This window comes from Elgaria multicarinata, chromosome 10, assembly GCF_023053635.1.
Source record: "Elgaria multicarinata webbii isolate HBS135686 ecotype San Diego chromosome 10, rElgMul1.1.pri, whole genome shotgun sequence".
NCBI classification, from domain to species: Eukaryota; Metazoa; Chordata; class Lepidosauria; order Squamata; family Anguidae; genus Elgaria; species Elgaria multicarinata.
Genome location: NC_086180.1, coordinates 66,236,428 through 66,262,081, shown reverse-complemented (window position 1 = coordinate 66,262,081; position 25,654 = coordinate 66,236,428).

Genomic DNA, 25,654 nt, shown 5'->3' with positions numbered 1-25,654 from the left:
CTGGTATGACTAGAACTCAGAGCTACTAATGGTGTTTGAAAGTGGGATGGAGGTCAGGCACTGTGCAGTTTTGAAGGAATTCAGTCTTCCCTATGCACGTGTTGATGCCTCCCCAATATAAGCCTTCTTTCATGATTTAGTATAGTCGTTCAGTACTCTAAAGCATGGATTGACTGACAGTAGACTGTGGTCCATCAATGGATGATGAGCCAATTTCTGACAGATCACCTGGCACTACAGATGGGATTCTTGCAATGAATGCTGGACAAGATGGACCTTGGTCTGATCCAGCCAAGGCATTTCTTAGATTATTGAGTAATAGAACATAGAACAGTTAGCATTAAAAGATTCTAAGCATGAATTCTTGCTTTCCAAATTTAAAATTAAAAACATATTACTCATCTAGGTAGTTCTCATAAAAATAAATTAAAAAGACCACACAAGACAATGTCAGCCCATCATTGCAGGGATGGGGAAGAAATTAGTTCAGTTTGAATTTTAATGCAAAGTTATCTTTGCACTTCCCCAATTTCTATATGAACCGAAAGTAATATTTCAATATTCACACTTTTCTGAATTTCGTGATGCGGGTTTCCTATCAAAAATGTGTACAAAAATGCATATATTAGTGGAAACTATGCATAAAATTGCATACATTCATGAAAATAACATAAGAAGTGCATCATATCAGGGGAAATGGCTTGCAAATTAGAAGAAAGTATGTACAAAAATGCATATATTAGAAGAAAGGTGCATGAAAATATATTAATATATTAAGGGAAATTCTTGAAAATAATTAAGAAAAAGTGTGTACATAAATACTTAAGGAGAAATGCACATGAAACCTTTGGTGAAGATATTTTTTTTAAAAAATCCCAAACTGATGCAAAAATGGGACGAAACTGGAAAAATGAGAGATGGAGAGAAAGCTAAATTGATAGCTTTGTCCATCCCTACCATATTCTCAAACAGCCCTTGAATTTACTGATTAATAGGAACTTCTGAGCAAGGATGGGATATAAGAACTCATTTTCCTCCCACCCCTTCTTGTGAGCTTCTTGTTAATCAAGGAATCTGTGTCTAGCAACTGGAAAAGTCAGTCGCAGACCCAAAAAATCCTCCCTAAAAGCTAAACTGTGAGTAGCACCGAGTCCCAATAACGCTTTTATTTTGGGCTCACATATTTTGTGCAGTATATAACAAGTAGCAATTACTAAATGCATTAACCTTTTGCATACAGTGACAGCAAGCTTTGAAATGCTTGAATGCACAGTCATTTGAGCATACACACAGATGCTGGATATTACCAGCTGCTGATGCTACTGCTTCCTCTTCCTCTTTGGAAAAAAAATGTTCTTGTCAGATTCCCCCCCCCCCCATATATTCATGTTTTTCTAAGACAGAAGTCCTTTCTTTTTTTTTAGCTATAGCCACTAAGTGCTATTCATACTAGCCAACTATATTAATGCTACAAAGTGGAAATGATATATTTATATATTTATTTAATGCATTTTTAGGTGCTTTTCAGGACTCCACCCTCACAACAGTGTACAAACAAGAACATTGTCAGATATAAGACATAACAGAATACTTTGAAAAGCTTTGAACACACGACCCAATTACCTATTCAGCTGAAGGGAGCTTCAAACAGAAAATTCTTTACTGACCACATAAACACACGCACAGCAAGGGTATGTCAATTGGAATGTCAAAAGGAAGTTAATTCCCGAGTGTTAAGGCCATCACAAAGAAGACCCTATCTCTTGTACACACCAGCCTAACAGACTGTAGGCTCTCAAGAAGGACTCCTGGCGTAGGTCTTAGTGTATGAGCAGGATTATATGGGTGAAGACAGTCTTTCAAATAGCCTGGTCCCAAGCCATTTAGGACTTCAAAGGTTAAGATCACGACTTTGAATTGGGATCAGAAACTTACTTGCAGCCAGTTCAGTTGGCACAAAATTGGAGTTATATTTTCCTCACCAGCATCCAGGTATCCACATTTTGTACCAGTTGGAGCTTCTAAGCTGTCTTCAGAGGAAGCCTCATGTAAAGCACATTGCAGTAGTCCAGTTTGGAGATAATCAGTGCATGGATAACTGAAGCTAGATCCAACCTTTTCAAATAGAGACACAACTATAGAAGAGGAGTATCATTTAGTCTTCTTGGAGAAGAAGAAGATAATGTCTGCTCCTCCTGTATTGGAGGAGGATCATGTACACTGTCTTGGGCTTCTTGGAGGAAATGCAGGATATAAATGTAACAAAGAACTGCCATACAATCTAGGGGCTATAAAAAGCACTGCCAGTTGCAGTTGCTACCTGTAACTCACCAGACAATGACAACTCCTGGAGCATCCCCAAGCTGCTCACTGATCCTTCAAGGGCAATCCCATATCCAGGAGTAATTTCACACCACTATCTAGATCTACTGGTTTTCCAGTCCACAACCCACCCACCCTCTTCCTCTGATTAAGTTCCACCTTTTCTCCCTGATTTATGCAGACATTTTATCAGGAGTTCCACTGCCTTCCTTCAACTCTTAGGTGGAAACAAGAGGTAAGAGCTGTGTCATCTTCATGTTAATGACAACAAAGGTCAAACCACTGAATGACTTCTCCCAGTGGTTTCATATAGATGCTGAAGAGCATTGGAGATAGATTGGCTAAGAGGCAAAACAAAAATCACCCAACACTACTTCTGGAACCAGTCATTGAGGAAGGACTGGAACCATCATGATACCACTGCACTTAATTAAATGCAAGAGAAACCCATATGGATATCTAGCTACTCCTGCACTTTTGACAAACAATTATCCTCCAACATTCACCAACAATAATATGTGTGGCATTTCAAGCCCAGTTTGTTTGTTTGTTTGTTTGTTTGTTTAAAAAAATGAAACAAAAACTATTCCACTGAATGGGATGCACCCAGACTACCTCTTCCATGGTTCGAAGGGCTCCTTCTATTTGAGTTTGAGGAAGATACTGAATTCCAGCAGAGGAAGGGGATTTCCTCCTTCACCTTGTATCCTCTATGGTTCCAGAAGGTCCAACAATACTCTGGAGCAGCCCTTCACTGGGAACAGGAGGGTTGCAGAGGGGAGGAGAAATTGAGGGGAAATCACTGCGTTGGGAGCATTCTCTGAATGTGAATCTACTAATGGGAACTCTGGATCCAACCCAGTGTAATTATAAGTTTAAATAGTCAGTGAACTGCCTTTCCAGTAGCAAAGTTAACATTAAACACCCTTGTTCAAACAAATCAGAACTATTTCCGCCATGAGAGCCTTTTTTTGGCTGAATGGCGGCATAAAAATCCTTAAATAAAATAAAATAAAAATAAAATATCTGTAAATAATCATCTACAATTCCTCTAAGACATAGTGATGGGACATTGAAGTTGAACAGAAGTCAAAAGTACTAATGATGTCAGGTTGTTGTTGTTGTTGAAACGTTGAAAAGATGTGATTTACTATCCACCATAAAGAGTTTGAGTAATGTGGGTGTCATTAAAGAAAAAAGGAGGGAGGAAAATAACAAGAGAAAATATTTTGATAAAGGTAATTCTGGTATTTTGCTGTTTCCTATTTTAAAATTTGTTTCTTTTAAAAAACCAATGTGAGATATGATAAACTTAACAAACTAGACTCCATGTTCAACTGAAAGAGAACTATGATTCCAACAGGCAAGCAATAAATGCTATAGCCAGTTTTAAAATATATAAGTTCAATTATATTTTCTAATGTTGTTGTTAATTTGTAATGACCATTTTAGGTTACTGAGCACACCTACTCAGATTCACTATTGGTTCCAGTGCCATGAGGATGTAAAATGAATAAGGAGGTTGATTTTTAATTTAATGATGGGAAATGACAGCAAAAATAAATGTTGGAAGGGTTAAACAAAACTAATAGTGGAAGAACCCTGACTTTTTTTCTTTTAGCATTGGGACATATTGAACATTGCTCATAACAAAATATAAGATATACAAATGCTGCTCTGCAGATTACACTCAAGAAGTAAGAACAGAAGAAAACAGGGAAACGTATGTAACACCCAAGGGTAGTGCAAAAATTGAGGGTGAGAAAGCAATCAGCTAATAAATTTTAAGTACAAAGTAGGAACATGGCAAAGACTAAGAGGTCAATCTGCAGAATATTTTAAATGATTTTCTTTCCCACAGCCCTCAGCCTACATAAGAAGAATTCACTCATGGGTCCACTTTGAAATGTCAGATAGTTGAGATACAGGCTTCACTCATATTTTATGAATCCTAGTGGAATGGCCCAGTATGGATTTAAAAACACAGGGCTGACAGCAGCAGCAGCATCAACAAAATCAGAATAAGAAAAGAGACATGGGAGAGAAAGCCAACTCTAATAGGAAGAACACAAATGTGGTCTGGTGGCATGGATTCAAGCAGGATGACATTGGCACTTCACAGATTATTGATCTTTTTATTTTCATTTATTTAAAGTATTTCTTGGCCACCCTTCACAGCAAAAGCCCTCCCGAGGCACTATAAAACAATAAAACCTATATATGCAGTAAAAACTGATATGGTACTAAAAACAATAAGAACAGCACAAAAATAAAATTTCTCATAATAAACACCGCATCTATATGGTCCCACTTTACCTATTTATTCCCCCAAAACCGCATAGTGTCACTGTGGCAAAGCAGCAGCAATAGGGTTACATGACAGGAGCGAGTGCGAGTTATCCAGCCAGGGAAATTTGCAGTGTCATTGTCACATGGCAATAATGCGCAGCTAATATCGAGAGACCAAAAACCACCAAAACCTTTTTGTTTGTTTCTCTGGCAACTCTGCGCAGCATTGTAGCTTTGAAAGCCTGTATCTGTGCATCTGCCCTGCTACAGTTCATTTGATTTATGCATTATACATAATAACTGCCCTTACTTCTGTTCCAGACTTTAATATTGCCATGGCAGCCATTACTAAGCACCCACCTGGGTCTTGTCAAGCCTGATCCCTGCCCTATATTCCTGTTCCTACCCTACACTGGAATCAACCCCCTGACAACACACACTGGCTTACTCCAAAATGAAGCCCCCATTGACACATGCACAAACAATCTTGGTGACATTGGAGCAATGTAAAATGACACATGGAAAATGCACTGTTTCACAGGGAATAGCATGGTGTGGCTGTGAGTTGGCAGCTGCATCATATAAACAATGGGCCACAACTCTGCAGCCACTATGGCGTATATAGAGCATATAGACAAGCCCCCAGTTTTCTCCTGGGCACTCCTTCTCAGCTGCCCTCACCTCCAATGTATACCTCAACCTACCTTTTTATATTTGTGATTCCATAAACCTACTCTTCCTGTGTTCTTCTTGGTCCTAACTGGGGCTGCTCATCCATCCAGAGATCACAGTCCCAGTTCAATCTGCACACTTATCTTTATACTAGTGGTTTCTTACCCAAGAGCCCTCAAAATTCTGGAGCTGGCATTGCCCCCTTCCCAAAATTTGAGTGCCACCTAAGGTACCATACAAATGATATAGCCAATATGTCTGTGCTACTTGGAACTTCTGTGGCTGCTCCATATTGTGAGAGACAGCACATGGGTCAGCCCCATCGTTTAGGAAGATGTAAACAGTGCACTACTTGGAGAAAACTTCCACATGAAGAGAACTTCAAGTAGCTTCCATGTGGTCCTTGTATCCAGGGGTACCACATCACATGTAACAAGGCACTAATTTGACTTTTTCCATGCCCTGTTATGAATGCTACTGTTTGGCTGTGCTATCACCATTATTTATATTAGTTCTATAGCCTATTGTTTAATCAAGAGGCCTGAATTGTAGAAAGCAAGAGTACCTTTGTAGTCCATGATCAGTCAGATAGAGAAATGAGCAATCAATTTTTTTCATGGGGTATTCTGCTTCACTAATTCTATTGTTCCATGCTGTGAATTCCCTTTGTCTGAGACTTGAAATTTCTACATCTCAACGTCTGTGTTCTTGCTACGCACCAGCTGAAACACAGGTTTAAGGATCTGTTTCTGTGATATGTGCACGTAGCTCCTATTAAATGGACAGACTTATGGTTGACAGACTTGAAATTGAACGTGTTTTCAAATAAATATAATATATAATATATGTTATATATAAATTCTTCTTCATTGAGATAGAAGAAGGTTCAATTTCAGGTCTGTCAGCCATGTCCCTGTCCATTTAATAGGAGTTATGTGCACACTACTCAGAAAATAGATACTTATATCTGCATTTTGATTGGCTAAAGGCCTTTAAATAATTTATATACGAATGTAATCACAATATTTCTTGCCTGATGAGCTTCTGTTGATTCAATGATGGGGAAAAAAGCCAATACACTAAGTTGTTGATAGTAACTCCTGGAGAAAATATTCTGCACTAATACATTCCCACTACAGGTATTGGAATTCTTGAAAAGTTACAAAAATTGAAATTATGAAACCACTGAAGGAAACTATTGCATGTAATCACCATACTCTTTTTCTCACAGCTTGACTTTATGACAGTTTGATGGGTTTATTGCAGTTGGCATGGATTGCTTTGGCTAAACTAAATGGCAGCTATCTCACTTGCCCTTGATTGTGCTCAGATTAATCAAAGGCTTTTGAAGTAATGGCTTTTTGTGTCCAGAGTAAAACTGGGGGGGGGGGGGGGAAGCCAACAACATTTATTTTTTAGATGGGTGCATTTTAAATAGATAGAGATGTATCAAGACATTTGTATGCAATGGTAATGAAATTCTGTTAGGATTTTACTATTTTCCCATAGCAAGATGAAAATGAAAAACTAGTATGTTGTAGTGTGATAATACACACTTTTCACACTCTCTTATCAAATGCTGGGAATGAACAAACCATGGTTGCATTTTCCCTAAATAATTAGTATAGAAGCATTTGCAAACATGAAAACTGAAACATTATAGATATATATTAAATAATAAATTAAAGCTGTTGTTTTTGTACTGTTTTTATGTTTTTGATGGTTTTTAAATTTTGTATACTTTTAATGTTTACCATTTTTAATTGTTGTAAACCGACCAGAGAGCTTCAACTGTGGGGCGGTATATAAATGTAATAAAATAAATAAATAAATAAATAAATAAATAAAGCCATGTAGCTGTAAATTGAATTGTTGTTGTTGTTGTTGTTTTGGAACATAAATGCCTTCTACATAATCAATGAGTTGGATCCAAAGATTTCCTTACTTTACCATATGGGTGGGCAACTTGTAGCCCTCTAGATGTTTGGGCCTACAATGTCCATCAGCCTCAGCCAGCATATTCAATGCTGAGGGATGACATGAGTTGTAAGCCAAAGCATGTGCTGGGCTACAAGTTGCCTATCTCTCCTCTAAGAGAAGGTATCCTTCCATTGGAAGAAGGGAAGTTTTGGATCCAACCAAACATTTTGAAAAGATACCCCCTGCCTCCATTTTTGTATAGGCTAGCATTTGATGATGGACAATAGATTTTGGCTTATGGCCTTTGAAGCACAGGGGCTATTCTTCACCAGGGATATTTGGTCTCCACCAGGGCAGTCTGAAATAAAAGCTTGTCTGCTTGAATTTTAGCAGAAGAATAAAGAGGTTCTGAGTTTGATGCCAGCTGGAAAAGGTTGTTAAGAAGTATCTGACTGGCAGAAGCAGCATCTAGGTTATTGGGATGTGGCTTGTATATGCTTGCTTTTCACCTGCTGAACTGTAAAGTGCTGGTCTTAACCTACAAAGCCTTTCATAGCTTGGGGCCATGGTATCTGAAAGAGTGCCTCTTTCCATATATTCCTACCCAAGCCCTAAAATCATAATTTGAGGTCCTACTCTGAGTGCCCTTGCATGCTGAGATACAGTGGGTGGTTACTCAGGAGCAGGCCTTTTCAATAGTTACCCTCCCTCCCAGCTCCAGTTACAGAAATGGAGGCACAGAAAGGCCTGCCAAGCACTTACTTCACTATATTTTCAGTGTGGCGTACATATAAAAATACTCTTATGCCTTTCTGCAACTACGCTCTGTTTATCAGCAGTTTTATCTTTTATACTGTTAGTCCTTCTTATGATGCCTGTTTTTAGCCTCTGCTACTTTTAACTGATTGATTTATTATGCCACTTTTGTTTTTATGTGGTTTTTATTATCTGTCGCTATGAGAGCTATTAGCTATAGCATATATTTCCCACCACTGAGCTATAAGGTGACTAATAAATTTTATAAATAAATATATAAAGCAATCTCATCTTATTTCCTCCTCACGTCTGGGAATCCATGACTCTGTACATGTAAGTTCCATTCCTAGTTATCATGTTTAATGGCAAGTGCTACATATATCTTTCATGATTGTGTGTAATCCATGGAACTTACTTGTATGTAATAATTTATGTGTGTCCCATTGGGATCATACACAGCACAGGATCACAGCGAAATATGTCAATGATGAATTATTATCTCTCAACACCATATATTACGAGATATCCAACCTGGAGAAGCACATCCTCCTGTAATTAGTGAGGCGGTTTATTGTACTGTGTCTCTTTTTCAGGTTGCAGGCTTACTCCTTGGCTTAACTTAATGCAACTCAGTCAAGATAAGGAACTGGTAAAAATTTGTCTAGGCCCCTCTCACCTACATGGATTAGCACAGTGAACAACAATGCAGTAAGCCCTGACTGAGGTGTATATAATGATGTGGCAAGGTGTGTTACTACCCTATGTGACTATATTCATTTAACTATCATACAGTTAGCCTCATTTGATCTAGTTATTTGAATTTGTATTCAATCCCTCCGGACCCTTAATTATTTCTCTTGAGCCCTCCTAATTTGTAAAGATATTGACCTGTAATTGACCTCATTACTCTCATCCCTCCAGTAAAGCAATTTAAAATTGCCAGAGATCTGTTAAAATACACTGTCCATTTCAGCACTGTTGAATGTCCTACCTGTTTCTTCTCTCTGATAATAGTCAGACCAAAGATATTTCGCTAATAAGAGCTCATTAATAAATAACATGGGAAGCAAGATGGAGCAGCCAGTGGTAAAAATAAGTCTGAGTAATCAGTGTCAGGCAGAATATAACAGAATATATCAGATTCAGGTACCAAAAGTAATGTGTGCCTTGTTTGGCAAGCATAGGGAGAAGAAAATTGCCAGTGCCAAACATTAAACACCCTAGAAAAGAATGGCTATATTTGTATCCCTATTTTTCTTATCTGAAATGCAAAAAATGTTCAGAAAACTTTAAACCAAACTTCTACAAATGCTCAACGTTTTGGATCTGGAGTTCCTTCATCAGGAACTGTACAACAAAATTAATTACTTTTTGAAGTAATTATCAATATTTGAAACCTTTTAGGTATTTTTTTACAAGACCACAGTCATGTTCATTCTGTCTCCATCAGCAGTCTTGTAAAAAAATATGGTTTCAAATTGATAATTACTTCAAAAAGTAATTCATTTTTGTTGTACAGCTCCCGACAAAGGATCTCCAGATCCGAAATGTTGAGCGTTTGTAGAAGTTTGGTTTAAAGTTTTTTTGAACATTTTTTGCATTTTGGATAAGAAAAATAAAGAAACCTCTTTTGACATTTCATAGCACCAGAGCTGGTCTCCTCTTTTTCTCATAGCCTTCTCATGGTGCTTTTCCCCTCTTTCTCCACAACTACATTTGTATCCCCCCCTACAGCATACATATTGAATGTCTTTCAGCCAAATTCCATTTTAGAGAAGCACTCAGGAAAAACATTCCAGTGATGGGCCCGGCCTAAGACAAAAGAGCCAGGACCAACTAAGCAAAAAAAAACAGCAAGGCATTTTCAACCTCTTAGAATGGGGGGGGGGAACGGGACTGCACAAAAGCTGGGAAACCACAAAATGACTGGGAGTCAGGGGAAAGGGGACATGGTCTTCTGGAGGGCCGAATTTTGCTCCCATCCTATGTTCTGCACCCATGCACTACTATTGCATACATGGCATGGCAGCGATGTACTGCAGCTGATCATTTTAAAAATACCCCCCTACTGGAGTTGGGCCCCCAGGGTCCACCAATCACTTGACATGCCACGTAAGCCCCAAAGTCTCCTATTCTACAAGATAGATAAGCATTATTTCAACCCTGGTTTTGGAAGCTCTAATAGATAGAGATACCTGTACAGCATTTCTGTATAATGAAGAATTGGATTTATTTGGGAGCACATCCATTGTTGATGCCTCCTTGGATGCGAACAAAAATCTAACAAGTGCAAGTTGCTATTATATTTATTTATTTATTTATTTAAAACAGTTGTATCCCACCCTGTATCACTAGGATCCCAGGGTGGCGTACATATAAAATCATACAATACAAAACAATAAATATACACAGCTAAAAACAAATTAAACCATGAATCAAGTTAAAAATTATAGAAGTCATTAACTCCTTTTGTTGCTACTGTTCTAATGAAATTACTATGAAGTCATCTCTTCTTTTTTCTTTTTGGTTCCCTGATGAAGAGCTCATTGACTGAGGCCTGTACCTGTTGGATGTTGGTTTCTGCTTTTTGGCACTGCCCTTTAAGTCTGTAATACGGCAAGAGTTGCAGGCTCTGTTATTACTGCTAGCTGCAATTTATGGCCAAGGTCATGGATATGGATCTGCATCTTAAGGTTGTACTCACTACAGCAGAAGTGCTACAGAAGTTCACAACAGAAGGTCCGCAATGGAAGTCCACAGTTTCAGGAGCTGTACAATCAAATGCAGACCTTCTCTTTGTGAGCAAGGTTCTCTCTCTCATTTAGCTGCAAACCCTGGAAGGATAGTATTACAAAAATTTTGGCAAGTACTTTATCCAAGATAATCTCAGACAGGTAGATAACTAAGGCTGTTTATGGTGTACTCAACAGAGCTACAAACTGTGCTCCATAATTATTTCTGGATGTCCCCATCTTAAGCAATCCTTTCGAAAGAGGTGCCACAAAAATCTTTGACTTTCTACTACCGATAAAAATCCATGTATTCAAGTGTTGTATATAAGTATCCCAAACAAAAAGCAGCTCTGAGACTATTGGGGTTGTATCCACAGAAAATAAACCAGTGAGTTTATGTGTAAGGTGATGCCCATTTAAGGCTTAATCCTATTTCATATAATAATATGCATGCAGGGGAAAATATTGCACTGTTTATATTTTAGCAATCATCTGAAGGTTTATTGTTATTGTTAGCATAAGTTGTTTAGAAATTTATTAAATAGATATGTCAGTTATTTTGTCACAAGAAAAAGGAAGCTACCCGTTTGTAAGGAAGGTCCAAATAATGTCCCTGCATCCCAGTTACTCAAAGGTGCCTCTCTGAGCCAAAAACAAGGTTTTTCTTAGTCGAGACACTGACATAAAAGAGCTGGTGGAGGAAGAAATCTCACAGGCAAGTTACAGTAAGAATTGCCATTTCTGTCCTGCACTTCATGTAATCATTTGTATCAAGGTTGTATTTGGTGATTATAACAGAATAGCAACATTCTTAACATTCATTTTTCCCAGGTAAAAATGGTCTATACATGGAACAAGACATTAGATGACCAGATCCTGAGCGTCTAGTTTTTCTGTACAGGCCTATGATGTAATTCAGTGGTGTATAGATAATTAGATAACCTCATTTCTCCCAACTTCAGTCCTTTCAGACATAGGCCTTATAATTCTGCTCCTGCCCTCTTACTTTTCTGGTCAAATTGCTTTACTAGCTTATCTTTTTTCTGAATCAAAACATAATCTTCTTATCCTTGACTTTAAAACCCTATATAATTCCCAATCCACCCCACTCTGGCCAGTCCTTTTCCTTAACTGCCACATTCACAAAAGTTCTAGCCCTCAGATCATTTACCCTGGAGTAGCTCCCTGAAATCAATGGAGTTACAGCAAAGTAAACAAGAATGAACACTGCAGTAACAGTTCTGCACTCATGACTTGTAGCAGGAAACAATCTCCTTCTCAGTCCCCAGAGGCTTGGCCTCTAGACTTCCAAAGTAGTAAAACCCACTCCTTTTCAGTTTTCTGCTGTGCTTATTTTCTCACGAAGAGGGATCTGAAAAAAAGGCTTCTTGAAAAAGTTTTTAATTTTTTACTCCTTGCACTCCCCTCTCCCCCCCCCCCCCATATCCCTGCTGACCTTGGCAGCCCTGGAACTTACAAGGTTGTTCCAAACACATCCGGGAATTGTACCACATCATAGACTTCTGATGTATCAAGAAGACAGTGTTGTCATGACCTCTTCAGCACACTAGTGGCCATGGATTATAGGAGACAAAGCCCAATATTACTGAGGCATAACTTCAGGCTATGTTAGGCCCTTATCTCACATGCCTTAAACGGTTGGTTTAAATCTCCCTAATATATATATATACACACACACACACACACACACACACAAAATGATCAAATTTATATTTACACAAGTCCTTTCTCTAAAGTGTTATTATCCTCATGTTGTGTTGGAGCGTATTAGGTAAGTATGGCCTAAAGAAGCCTTCCCCAACCTGGTACTCTCCAGATGTTAAGTACCTGACCATTAGCCATACTGGCTGGGCTGGATAAGAGTTGAAGTCCAAAACATCTGGAGGGAACTTTGCAGAGGGTGTTATACCATGCTAAATACCCTCCATGCATAGCTAGAAACTTCCAGTGTGCCAAGGGACCAAGGCAGTTACCAAACACAGTAGTCCTTCAGTGATATCCAGGAAACCTAGCAGGACTAGAGCTCTCTCTATACACCCAATTTACCAAATCAAGCCCAAACTCCACAATCCACTGGCATCTTGCAATGAACAATGAAGCCTATCTCAATACTCAGTGATTATAGTGAATATTTAAAAGCACCCATGCTCTATTTATTAAATACAGGGGGGCAGGTATCCTGCAATGTAAAAAAAAAAAAAGAGGTCTGGATTGGCAAGAAAGAAACTGAAATTAAAATTGTGTGATGTACTATACAAATACAAATTAAGCATATATTCCCATTTGATACCCAGAGTAAAATGACCTTTCATTGACTTTTATTGCTTCAGATATTTACACTTGTTAGCAGCTTAATTTCACACATTTAGATTTTGACAGAGTCATTAATGTCATAATAATTACAATAATTATATGAATAATGTTGTTCCAGTGTACCACTAGAGAGCTACTGTAAGTGATGGGCAAAATCGTGTACTATAAGTGACCTAAGCAATCAGTTCCAAGTTGGTTGTTGTGATTTTACAGATGTTCCTTTTGCATGGGTAGTGTGCATTTCTGGAACCAGCTGACAAATCACAGAATTAATAATCTAAGACGTTTATTTAATGATGAAAATTAATCGATCTTTCATGTTATATCTTCTGGGCAATTGGCAAAATGTCAGCTTGTTAAGCCTCTAAAGAGGAGTTTGAAATAGTCTATTTAAATGATGTTGTAAGCCTATGCGGCAGAGTCTTGCTATTTACTGTTTTACTCTGTACAGCACCATGTACATTGATGGTGCTATATAAATAAATAATAATAAATAATAATAATAATAGTTGTTTTTCAAATGGCAACACCCCCAAAACTGAAAAAGAAAAGCACTGGTAGGGCTAGAGCAATGACTGGTGCTGAACAGAATGCAAAGTAAGGGATGTATTTTTCACTTTGGAGTACATAATAGTACAATAGGTTTGAAATTGTAACATTCAATGTATCCAATGTTAGTCTAACATGAGTTCCATTCATTTCAAAGAGCCTACTCTAAGTAGGACTAACATAGGCAGCAACCCATTACTTAACCATTAGATTATGGAAAGATGTTACAAAGATGAATGTGGAGATAATGTTCAATAATAATAATAATAAATTTATTTCTAACCCGCTTCTCCATCCTGATCGAGGCGGGAAACAACAACAAGTATAAAATACATAAAATATTAACCAAAACACAGTATACATTGTTAAAACTTCCTAAAACATACTAAAAGCATCCTAAAAGCATCCTAAAGCAATATCATTACAGCAGCCCATATAGAACTAAAGACTGGGTTCGTATTCACATGATGGGGTAAATAAACCACAATGGATTATTTATCCCATCATGGGATATCGTGTTGTCTGTGTCGAGTTTTTTAAGCCACGAAGACTTATTTTGCCAAAATAACACACTCTGATCATTCACAGTCTGCAGAGTGGATTATTTAACCCACCATGGTTTATCATGGTGTGTGGCAGTTGCAATGGGTTATTTTGGTCACCTACAGAGTCGCTTGGCAAGAGTGTAAGCCTATGCGGCAGGGCCTTGCTATTTACTGTTTTACTCTGTACAGCATCATGTACATTGATGGTGCTATATAAATTAATAATAATAATAATAATAATAATAATAATAATAATAATTGTCAAAATTGCTGCTGCCGCTCTTCTCCAGCCAGCAGATCTCTGTTTCTATGATCTGCCTAGCAATTGATTGCGCTCGCAGCTTGCTCCAACCCTAACACTTCCCTTGGCAGTGTGCTCTGCAACCTCCCCAAGTGTCAAACACCATTTCGCAGGGTTGTCATTTTGTGTTGTTTGCATCCCTGCCGGAAGATGCTGTGTATGAAGTTTTGTCCAGCTCCTGCAAACTTCTGTGGAGTCATTGCCACCACCCTTTTGGCAAAAACGTGCTTTCGCTCATGTGGCTTTGTCAGCACACAGGGTTTCCAAAGGGCCCTGTGTGCATCCCTGCTAAGTATGAAGTTTGGTGCCGGTCATGCAAACTTCCAAGTGTTTATTTGCAGCACCCCCTTTTTGATGCTCCCAGGTTTTGGGCTCTTTTGTGTGTAACTGTGCAGGGATTTGATGCTGTATCAAGTGCTTCTTAACGAGGGGAGGCTGTGTATGAAGTTTTGTCCCGATCCTGCAAAATTCCAGCACTTTAGAGCCACTGTGTCCAAAAGTCCTTCTTGTCATGGATGCCCTGCATGGATCATGCACTTCCATGGAAAACTTATGCTCTCTGAAGTACAGGTTCTCTAGCTTCCTCCATTGAAAAATCTTGGCTTCAGGCTCTGCAGGGCTCTTTCCCGCTTTCCCACCCCCGCCACTTTCAAGCCTAGGAAGACATCATTCCAATTTAAGTTCTAACCATTTTCATTACCACTCCCACAGAACTCTCTGGAAACAGAGCAGGCCCTTATCTGCATAGCAGTGCATCACCTTTTCATATTCATAGCCTGCTCTGTGACAAAGTCTAGAGCTGAACCCAAATTTCTCAGAACAGTTTTTTTTTCTGAGAAAAATTCTGGGAATTGCCTTTTTCTCTCCCTTCCCCCAAAAGAGGGTCATTTTGTAGAATTTCTGAATATTCTCTGCTATTTGTGTGTGTGCTGGCCACCATTCCCCCCCCCCCCCCCCAACCACAGTATCCTAGAATGATGCTAGGTCTGGGATATTCTGAGTAATGAAAAATGGTGGTCAGGCTACCAACACAGTTGTTGCTACTTACACCAGCAGCAAAAGAAAAAGGAAAAACAGGGCGGAGAAGCTACTGACAGGCCACTAGAGGCTGCCATATTTATTCCACAATCCCTTTGGAAAAATACTATGCCTTGATGTAGCATCTTTCCAATAAGGTATTAGGATCAGGGAATCCACACAGTCAGAGAATTGAGGTCTTTATTAGCATATGGGATGATAATGAAGGCATTGAACATCTATAAGAATGTACAGGGCATCTGACTCATGTTAAAGTAGAGTATAATGTTGCAGGAAAGCACAATATAGACAAGAGCTACCTTGAATTGAATCTGACCAATGGTCTGTCTAGTCCAGCATAGGCTACTATGACTGTCAGTAGTTCTGCACAATCTCCATTGAGGTCTTTGCCATCTCTGCTACTTGCAAGTTTTAAAATCTTTTATTCACAAAGTATGTGATCCACTACTATCCCATGATTTGTCCCCTAATATTCTAGAAGAGTTGATTAATATGATACATAAAAATGGCCTATGCTCAAATTAAGAGGGACAACCTATCCTTCATTCCCCTGTTTTATATTGTAATCTTATCCGGAAATACTTGCAGATGTGTGTTTCATTTTTTTTTTACCTTTTCTTTATAGAACTGCAAATTATATCTTTGTATTTGGTAGACTTATATCATCCTGCTACTAAAGGGTTGTTTTTTGTTGTTGTTTTGGCAGAACTTCAGAAATGAGAAGCTATTATGTTAACAATTCTTTTCATCACTGCAGTCTAACAATACCAAACAAAACACAGCGGAAAGAAGAGGTTCCCTTCACATCTAAATGGCCTCAGGAATTCTGTCCCCACTAAACAATAAATTGAGTTCTACGTTTAGATTATTTCATGCTTTCTTTTTACATAATCACATCTTTTGCCATTTCCAGATGCCCGAAAGCAGATTCCTAGCTACCATATATTGATAACTTAAAGACTTTATGAGAAAATATAGTGTTAGGAAAGAGTTCATATTAAGTAGAGATGAGTGGATAGTAAAAAATAATAATTATTTTAATCACTGTTCATGATATTTCTCATGAAATTTTGATAGCTCACTCATTGATAGCAGTTTCATAGCCCTGTAAGTTAATTTTCTTTTTAGTGTTGACAGTCACGAGTGTTTTAAGCACTCCCTTAACTGAGAGTATTTTACTTCAATCCGTAGATTAGTTGTAATAGGAGAGTGACGTAGGGTTGTTTGTGTGAATTATTCTGTTTGCTGGCCATACTCAGGAGGCTTCCTAACCCAAGTTTTAAATAAATGAATAATAATACACAAGCAGCAAAGTTATTCAAAAGGTAATAGAAGGTGGTCATATATTAAGTGGTAAACATCACTCTCCCTAATAGCAAACTCAGATGGTCAGTGCAGACAGAAATGGAGTCAAAACAGAGCCATTAAGGGGAAGGAATCCTGAGATTTGCAGAAGTACAATTCTTTTTTAAAAACAAAAACAAAAAACTAAGGGGGCACAAAACTCCATGCAATGAAGATTGACTATACTTTGTAACCATGGAACAATGAGTGTTGGTTATAAAAGAAAAACAGTAGGCAAAGGGAAGATGGGGAAGCTGGGGAAAGTAGAATACTCTGCTTGAAGTTATTCCTTATTAGGACCATTCTGTTAGGGGGCAAAGATCATAGGATCATAGAATAGTAAAGTTGGAAGGGGTCTATAAGGCCATCAAGCCCAACCCCCTGCTCAATGCAGGAATCTACCTCAAAGCATCCCTGAGCGATAACTGTCCAGCTGTATCCTGAAGACCTCTAGTATGGGAGAGACCACAACCTCCCTAGGTAATTGGTTCCAATGTCGTACTTCTCTAACAGTCAGGAGGTTTTCCTGATGTCCATCCGGAATCTGGCTTCCTTAACTTGAGCCCATTAGTCCGTGTCCTGCATTCTGGGATGATTGAGAAGAGATCCTGGCCCTCTTCTGTGTGACAACCTTTCAAGTTCTTGAAGAGTGCTATCATGTCTCCCCTCAGCCTTCTCTTCTCCAGGGGCCAATCTACTCCAAGCAGGATATAACACTTTTAAAACAGTATGAAAACTGTATATGTAATGTGTCCTGGGCCTGAATAGTTGTCATAACCATTATAAACCATTATAAGAAGTAGTATAGATCCTGCCCAGGCTAAACATGACCAGTTTTTTCAGTCTCTCCTCATAGGGCTTTGTTTCCAGACCCCTGATCATCCTCGTTGCCCTTCTATTAATGCAGCCCAAAACAACATTTGCTGTTTTTGTAGCGACATCACACTGTTGATTAATATTCAGCTTGTGATTTACAACAACTCTAAGATCCTTTTCACTTGTAGTGTTGCTGAGCCAAGTATCCTCCATCTTGTACCTGTGCATTTGGTTTCTTTTTCCTAGGTGTAGAGCTTGGCATTAATCCCTATTAAATTCCATTCTAGTGTTTTCAGCCCAATACTCCAGCCTATCAGATCACTTTGAAGTTTGTTTCTGTCTTCCAGGGTATTAGCTATCCCACCCAATTTTGTGTCATCTGCAAATTTGATAAGCATTCCCTGCACCTCTTCATCCAAATCATTGATAAAAATGTTGAAGAGCACTGGGCCCAGGACAGAGCCCTGCAGTACCCCACTCGTTACCTCCCCCAGTTTGAGAAGGTACCATTGATAAGCACTGATAAGTCCAATTCTATAGTCAACTATGGAGCCACCTAAAAGTTGTTCCATCTAGCCCACTTTTAGCTAGTTTGCTAATCGGAATGTCATACGGCACTTTGTCAAAACCTTTGCTGAAGTCAAGCTGTATTATGTCCACAGCATTCCCACAGTCCACAAGGGAGGTTACCCAATCAAAAATGAGATCAGATTAGCCTGTCAGGATTTGTTCTTGCCAAATCCATGCTGCCTTCTAGTAATCACAGCATTGTTTTCAAGGTGCTTACAGACTGACTTCTTTATGATCTGTTATTTTGTTGCAGGTCACAGATGTTTCTAAATAATGGTAAAATACTTGCAGCTCATGTTTCTCTCGACCCTAACTGGCAGCAGCTACCCAAGGTTTCAGGCAATATTCCCCTCCACACCCTACCTGGGGAATTCAGGGATTGAACCTGGTATCATCTGCATGCAAATCCACTTGCCCTTGGAATGTTGCCATTGCAGGATTCAAAGCTCCAAGGAGGGTGGAAGGCTTCAGATGAGAGCTCCTTCTGCAAAGTAGGTAGGAAAGTGATGAGAAAGCAGAGTGGTTCAGGGTTTGGGAGTAGTGCTCAGACCCTGTCATATTTCCAATGATGTCATCAATTTCAAAACAGGGCTCGAGGGGCGGGTGGTGTAACAAAGCTATTCCCTTACTTTTAGGAGAGGAAAGCTTGGTTTGCAGAGCCCAGTTCTGAACTGAGCCCATGTAAGTTCACCCATCATTACCCCTGAAAGTCAGGAGATCTTTGGAATAGCATAGGATTATCCATGCATTGGATAATCCAGTAGTCCAGACATCCAGGCTGGACTACTGTAATGTCCTCTTCGTAGGGTTCCCTTTAAAGACAGTTCAAGAATTTCACCTGGTGCAGAATGAGGCCACACAAGTATTGGTGGGGCTAAGTATTCTGGGGCCAAGTAAGTGAAATTACCTTCATCCATATCAGCTTGCTTCCATTTTAAGGTCAGCAACAGACGCCCTTCTCACTTGCCTGCCTCAGAGAAGAATTAGGTTGGTGGGCACAAAGGATATGGACTTTTCTGTAATAGCCCCCTGCATTTGGAATGCTGGGGTTAATCAGACAACATCATTGGGGCTTTTAAGGATGCCCTAAAACCCCATTTGTTTTCTTTTGCTTTTTCTTGAGTTGTGTTTTATTGGACTGCTGGTGTTTTTTACCAGCAATTATATATTAAATTTTAATATTGTGGGGATTTTATTATTATTACTGGCTTTATCAATTATTGGATATTTGTTGTTGTACTGTATTTTAGCTTGGAAGTTACCTTGAAAGGTTTCTTTTTCTTTTTATAAAGAAAGGCAGCCTAAAAATATTTTAAATAACTAAGCAAATCAATATCCTACTATACAATTAGGATGGTTAAAGCCCTTTAAGTCTATTTGCTAAAAATACTTTTAAGTACTTTGACTCAACAGTGCTGTGGATTAGGCAGCAAGAGAGAGATTTTGGCATGTAGTCTCTGCTTCAGAGGACCATATGGTAAGTACATGACTAACCAATTCAACACAATACCACTTTCCAAGAAGACTATTTAACTTTTTTTGCTTAAAAGTTGTGCACTGAAGCCATATGTATAATTTAAATAAGTCTTTACCAAATATCTTATAAATATACATCTAATACATGGGGTAAACCAGAACCAAGACGCTATTTGGAATAAGTCAAATCTCTTCAATAACAGCTTCAAAAATCAATTCCCCCGTCCATTAAAAATGTTTAAATTGTGTTTCATACGCTTTCTGTTACTTTATGAATGGTACATTGGTTCCACAAACTGCACAGTGTTCCATTAGTGATTTTCAATTTCATGCTAAACTTTGCAATTTATTATTTAAGCTAATGTATTATAATTTTGCATATTTTATACCGTTGTTATCCATGTGATCTAGTATATGTATCAGAATCAATACTTTCTCTGAAAGATTATAAAGTAATATTATTATGAGTTTTAAAATCATATCATCAAGACAGCCACTATTGGGAGCTTACTCTAAAAAAAATAAACTTTAATTATGAGTCCTTTTCACTGTATGTGCAATGTTTAATACTTAGCATTTGTGTATTGCAAACTATATATTTATTATTTTAAGAATTACCTGTCATTCTGTTAAAATGTCCAAGGCAGTTTACTGCATAATAAATCAATAATTTCCAAAATAGCAATACACAGAACAGATATTTAAGATATAGCACCACTGGACAATCTGAAGTTTCTGGACAGTTTTCAAAGACTGCCCCACATAGATGCACTGAAGTCATCCAATAGTAATTTACCTAAAGCATGTACCACCATGGCTTGAGTTGTTCTTCCTTTTCTAGGAATAGGTACATATGGCACACTAATTGGGCAAAAGAACCCCTGGTCACAGCCACCACCTGAACATCAAGACCAAAAGTCACATGCATTCAGGTTCAAGACCAAAGTCACATGCACTCAGACTGCGAACCTGAATAAGCTGAAGTCATATTGCCAGGTCGGCAGTTCTGCAATACAGGAGCATCTGACTTAAATCTGATTTTCCCCCTCCCCCATCCAATATATTACCAACCTCAAACACCAGTTCAGCACCTCAACAGCCTCCCTGGAATGTGATAGAAAGGAGAGAAAGAACTGGGTGTCATATGCATATTGACAGATTCCCCCAGCAATGCCCCTGGACAACCCCCACTAATAGTTTTGTGTAGATGTTAAACAGCATGGGGCATGACATAGAATGCTGTGGGTGTCAAACAGCACCGTCTTCTTTATCCATCACCTTCTGCAACCACCTCTTCATGTACCTGCAAAAACAGTGTCCAGCCAGGCATTCCAGAAGGTTACTATAGTCGATGGTATCAAAAGCCCCTAAGAAGTTCAGCAGAGGCAATAAAAACACACTCCTCCTGTTCAGTTCATAGTGTGGACATCCACCAAAGGTGACCGAAACTAGGCTGATCATCAGATGGATTGAGATAATCCTATGTAATCCCATGCATCAGGAGTTGAGACTCACCTCATGTTCATATTTAAAGGTCATTTGAGCCATGGGTTGTCAGCTAATAAAGGTATACACTGATATATTATTATACAGATACAGATACTGAGCAAGTGCCTTTATGAGCATCCAAGGAATGAGGCATGTGCAGTTGGTAACAGATGTGTCAAATCACAACCTAGTAAATTTCCAAAGTGGCTTGCAGATTTCTGTACAAATTCAATTCAAAAAAAATCTGGATTTACTTTCTGGAGAGTAGTCACAATATGTCAGTAACAAGAATGTGTCCACCAGATGTTTTCAGCAGCCATAGCATGGATGGATTTTACATTTTTTAAATGGATTGCCCTCGCCCCAAACTAGGGATGTACAGATTTTGTTAAATCCATTCTGTCTGTATTTCATGGATCTATCATGTCATCATCTGCTCATTGACGGAATCAGGTTTTTTAACTGGAATTTCATTGCTAATACACATTAGCCCTAATGCACACTTGTATAAATGTGCTAATCTGCATTAGTTATTGTGAATTACTGCAAATCCTTCCCCAAAATGAAAAACTGTTCTGCAAGTCTGAAGAATCCACAGGACACAGAAAAGGCTGGTCAGCTGAGGAATCATCAGGTCAGATTCAGAGAAATCTGCTCTTATTTGAATTCATTGAGGATTTCTGCAACATCCCTACCCCCGAACTTAAAAACATCTTTTGAGCTGTTTAATTCTGCTCCCTTTGGTTGAACACCCTGTTTTGTGGTTGTTGATTAATATATTCTTTCAAACATTTCTGAATGTGAAAATCTGCTGGCCTGGGGTGGGAAAGCATTAGGCTATCCACTAGGAATGCAGTCCTTGACCTGAAAAATATTCCCCAGCCCAGACCTAGATGACTGTGAACTTAAGACCATTACTCCTCAAGCAAGCATCATATGATTTGCATGCCTGAGCATATCAATGAATTTAATAGGGATATATTTGAGAGTAAATATCTAGAGTATGGTGAATATCATCATCTACTTGTGACTGTTAATATTTGTGAATGCTGAAAAAATAGAGATATATCAATAAATGTGGATAGCTTAATGTAATTTTCAGAATTCACTCATGTCTGTAGGGAAAAGAGTAGTTTTTAAGGTATTCATCATTGTCTCTAGAGACACAGGTAAGCTCCATGGCTTGGAATGCCTTTTATCAGCTTCGGTTCTTGAAACAGTTTATCCACACTCTGGTAATATCTCATTTGGATAACTGCAGTGCATGCCTTTGAAAACAGTCTGGAAACTTCAGCTAGACTATCAATATGATCATATTATGTTTCCCTGCTGCCATCTTCACTGGCTACCAAACTGTTTCCAGGCTAAATTCAAAGTGCTGGCTTTAACCTTTTAAGCCCTAAATGGCTTAGGGCCAGGTTACTTTATGGAACTTCTCCTCCTATATTTACCTACTTGGACCTAAGCTCATCATCCATAGCCTTTGACCAAATGAGGCAAGCTTGGTGGCTTCAAGAGAGAAGTCCTTTTCAATTATGGCGCCCCATTATGGAATGCCCTTTCCAGAGAGGCCTGTGTGGTGCCTACATTTTGGTGTTAGGTAATTGCCTTTTTATTTTCCCAGATACTTTAGGAACATTTTTAAGTGATTGTAGATCTTTGCACTATTTTATCCCTGTTACTGGTTTTACTTCTTGTCAGAGCATATTGGAGTTTTGATCAGAGAGCTGAAATAACTTGACTAGCCTTGGGTACTATACCTACGCTGAACTTCTCTGGAGGAGCGTTTAGCCTGTGGGCCTTGGCACTCACATATTTGAGTTATTCCTCAAGTCTTATGGACTCAGTGTTTCACCCTGTTCTGTCAGCTTTGGAAAGGATTTCACAGTGTTGTCATTGTCCTGTCCTGGCATCCTGATCCATTCATGATTTGTGGAAGACCTTGCATAGTACATTTGCAGCTCCACAGTTATAATATCCTGTCACAGCTTGCAATGTCATACTGCCACAACAGTCCTTATGCCCAATTATGTCTCCTGTTGACCTGCTGCTAGCACAGGACATTTTGCTAACTGAAGCAGAGCCAAAATATTTTCTCCCCTGCTTGGGGCATCATTTTTAAATAGTCTTGCTGCCCCATTCAGACACCAATTCTTCCCTTTACTTATCCTCTTGCCCCATGGCATGACTAGAAGCAGGCCACTACACCCTATGACTTGTCAGGGCTGGCACTGTTTTGGCCTTCCAGAGCAACCCCTAGCAGCCACCTAGAATGTGGTGTCACTATAATCCCTGTTTGTCCATACCATGTCACTTGTTTCAAATTAAATCAACTCTTACTGTAAAAGTGAACACCAGGTCATGACAGACAGGCATTTTCAGGATTGCCTGACACTTTCATGTAAACAGCCCATACGTTTTAATTTGTATGACTGCTAAATTTGAAAATGGTAAATACAATTCCTATAGCATCCACGTATCATGTGAACTAGGTAAGTAACTAATCATATCTCTTGTTTAGAGTTAGTGAAGCTGAGATGCAGCAGGGTCAAAGGACTTGTTCGGTACATAGTTAAATCACAGCAATGTATTTCCAAACATTCCATTGAGGCTTTGAATGAAATATTTGCAAAGGGCAATGTCTCTTGTAACCAAGTCCTCCTCCTATTATAGTCACCACACTTGACTCTAAAAGGTCTCCAGGGGGAAAGATTAATTAGATTTCAATTATGTTACAGAAAAATGTACTTTACATACTTGTGCTCTGGAAAGCATTATAGTGTTACTTTAATGTGTTTAAAAATTCAGAAATGTTTTTAAAAGCCACTTAAAAAGTCAAACTAAAGGCAAGCTAATGGAATATTGTGTCATCCTTCAAGCTGATGTATGTTTAGTTTCACCAGGTCTCACTCGCTGTGTGACGTTATGCAGATACAGAAGGAATTTTTGTGAATGATCATTGACATTTTTCAAACAGACCATTAGAATCAGCTGACGGCTAGAGGGGAAAATCGTTGCTGTTGTGCCATTAGTCTAGTTTAAAGCAAAAAAAAGGAAAAGAAATACAAACACACTGAGAGGTTAAGATCATGAGTTAGAGTTAGCTGCGTTTTGATCTGTCTGCACATTTTTGCAAGGTCTGACTCTTTTTCTCCCCCGTTCTTTTCTTTTTTATTCTTTAAATTTTTAGGGTTCATAAAGTGTTTTATCTATCATTTTCAAAAACAAATAGTCAAGAAGTGAAGAATTCCAACTTAAAATTCACCATAATATTCTGCTGCTCAGTCTAGCTGTTATAATTTACACATTTACAGTAAGGTTCCTTTGTCATGAATACATATATTCTTTGTCAAAGCAAAGTAATGAGGCTGAAATCTGCAGAAACAGCCAGCCATTTTCATGATTATGAAACTTAGTGAAGCAGTGAGCCATATGTACCACTATCAAATGAGGTAGTCTTTAATGTAAAACCTACAACTCCTACTAACTCCAAGAGAATGTGATTGTTCCCACTTTTCCCACAGCAGACGTACAAGTTCAACACCACACTACAAATCCCAAGTGGTGATAGCCAATGTACTGCTTTCTAAAATCTACTGTTTCCAAATGTCCTTGATACATGTGTCTCTAATGTTCACCTGAACCTATTCCTGAATTTGGGAAGTAAGACTCTCAGGAACAACATATGTTTGGGGGACATAGGCCTTAGCTAGACCTAAGTTTATCCCGGGATCATCCTGCCTGCTCCCGGGATACCCTGTGTGTCATTTACATGAACAGGGATGACCCTGGAATGATCCCAGGAGCTTTCCCCCTCAGCAGCCCTGGCTCTCTATTCTTCTCAGAAGACAGGTTGTTGTCAGTCCAGTAGAGCTGACTTAGAAACAAGCATATTTGCCAAATTAATAGGAACATGATATGGGTAACGTAGGAGCATTGTTCTAGAAAGGAGTGTAGAACCTGTAGCCCTCCAGATGTTGGACTTGAAAACTCATCAGCCCCAGCCAATGTTCAGGTGTGATGGAAGCTGTAGTCCAACAACATCTGGAATACCACTACATCCCTAGTCTAGATAATGGAACATCCTTGTGTGCTTCCTGGGAAGCAAAAGCAGAGCCAAGACTTCAGGACTTAACCCCAAAAGAATTTATTTATTTATTTATTACATTTCTATACCACCCAATAGCCGGAGCTCTCTGGGCGGTTCACAAAAATTAAAAACATTCAAAGTATAAAACAACAGTATAAGATTGTAAGCCTATGCGGCAGAGTCTTGCTATTTACTGTTTTACTCTGTACAGCACCATGTACATTGATGGTGCTATATAAATAATAATAATAATAATAATAATAATAATAATAATAATAATAAAAACCATAATATAAAATACAATATAAAAGCTCAACCAGATAAAAACAGCAGCAATGCAAAATTACAAATTTAAAAAACCAAGTTAAAATTTATTTATAGACTATTAAAATGCTGGGAGAATAAAAAGGTC